A 1,566-nucleotide genomic window follows, 5' to 3' on the forward strand; every position below is an offset into this window, starting at 1 on the left:
TATAGGAAATACAATCACGAACAGTTTGCTCAATAAAAATCTTAAGGACAGAACGTGTCTCCTCGTAAATTTTTCCAGAAATTCTTCGAACACCCCCTCTTCGACATAGTCTTCTTATTGCTGGCTTAGTAATTCCTTGTATATTGTCAATTAATATCTTTCGAAATCGTTTTGCACCACTCTTTCCTCCTTTGCCACCTTTACCACGTCCAGACATTGAAAAATTCTCTAAATGAACACTATTTTCAACCTATGCACAAAAGTATCATTGCCAATTTTTTCAAAAGGACCATTCCGAAAAAAATTTTCAACTAAATTTCGGAATGCCATTTTTTATTATGTAAATAAAAATAGTTAGCAGAGTATAATGTCTTCAAGAGGAAAAGGAGGAAAGTACGGTCAAAGGCTAAAAGCAAATCCGTTCGGGCCGGGTTACAGTTTCCAGTTGGACGCATTCACCGGTGTCTCCGTCATGAAACCCGAATGCGAGTAGGAATTCCTGCCGCAGTATATATGTGCGCAGTATTGGAATATGCTGTGGCTGAAATGCTTGAACTTGCTGGAAATACAGCAGTAAAATGTGGAAAAAGAAGAATTAAACCACGTCACATTGTCGTTGCAATTGGAAATGACGACGAATTAAAAGAATTAACTCAGAAAGCTATTATTTCATCTGGTGGATTTATGATTCGCAAAACTGCAGAAACTCCTAAACCAACTTCCTAACTTTAAATTAATTATTTGAATAATGCACTGTTATTTTGTAATATTGTTTTCGAAATACAATAGATCAACCAGTTAAGTTTTTTTAACGAATTTCAAAAAAATTTCAAACACAATCAACGAATAAACATTTAGAAGTAATTATAGATAAAATATCGCAATACTGTGTTATTTTATCATTGGCGAAATATTTTTTTAGTCCAATATAATTTATTTACTTAGGCTAAATTATCCCAAAAAATAGTAAATATATACAGTGAACAAAAATAAAAACTGAAAAAGCATTTTCTCATGAATTTACTATGAAACAATATTTAAAAAATAACGTCTATTGATTTAAAAAAATTAAATAAAGTTTTGCTTTATTTTTGTCTAAAAAATATTATATTTATACAGTTTTCCATTCATTCATAATTCAGAACCCAAAAAATGAACAAATTTATTTAATATCTATTATGTCCTCCATTAGCTCTAATTACATCTAGTATTCGGCCTGCGAAAGACAAACAGAAAAGTGTCAGGGGCCAAATGCATACCCTTCAGGAAGCGAAGGGCCGCAACGGCCTTTTTCCTTTTCTGAGTGACGTGCAGTAAGTACTCCGAGTTAGCGTCTACCGTCAAGCCCAGATAGCGAATATGGCTTGTGCGGGGAAGTCCTCTGAGAATCTTAGGTTCTTGCCTCGGTTTGCGCCGTGAGTTAATTTCAAGGTACGCCGACTTGTCCATAGCAATGGACAGTTGTTTACCCTGACACCAGGTCTCTATCATTCCGATGTAGCTGGAGAGACGGTGCTCGGAGAGTGCAGGGCTTTTTGAAATATCCATAATGAGGACGTCATCTGC

General features: G+C 35.2%; 1 pseudogene; it reads left to right on the forward strand.

The window, feature by feature from the left end:
* Positions 1-367: 367 nt before the first annotated feature.
* On the forward strand, positions 368-763 carry LOC115230761 (annotated as a pseudogene).
* The last annotated feature ends 803 nt before the right edge of the window (positions 764-1,566 follow it).

The sequence above is a fragment of the Octopus sinensis genome, unplaced genomic scaffold (assembly GCF_006345805.1).
Source record: "Octopus sinensis unplaced genomic scaffold, ASM634580v1 Contig16321, whole genome shotgun sequence".
NCBI lineage: Eukaryota > Metazoa > Mollusca > Cephalopoda > Octopoda > Octopodidae > Octopus > Octopus sinensis.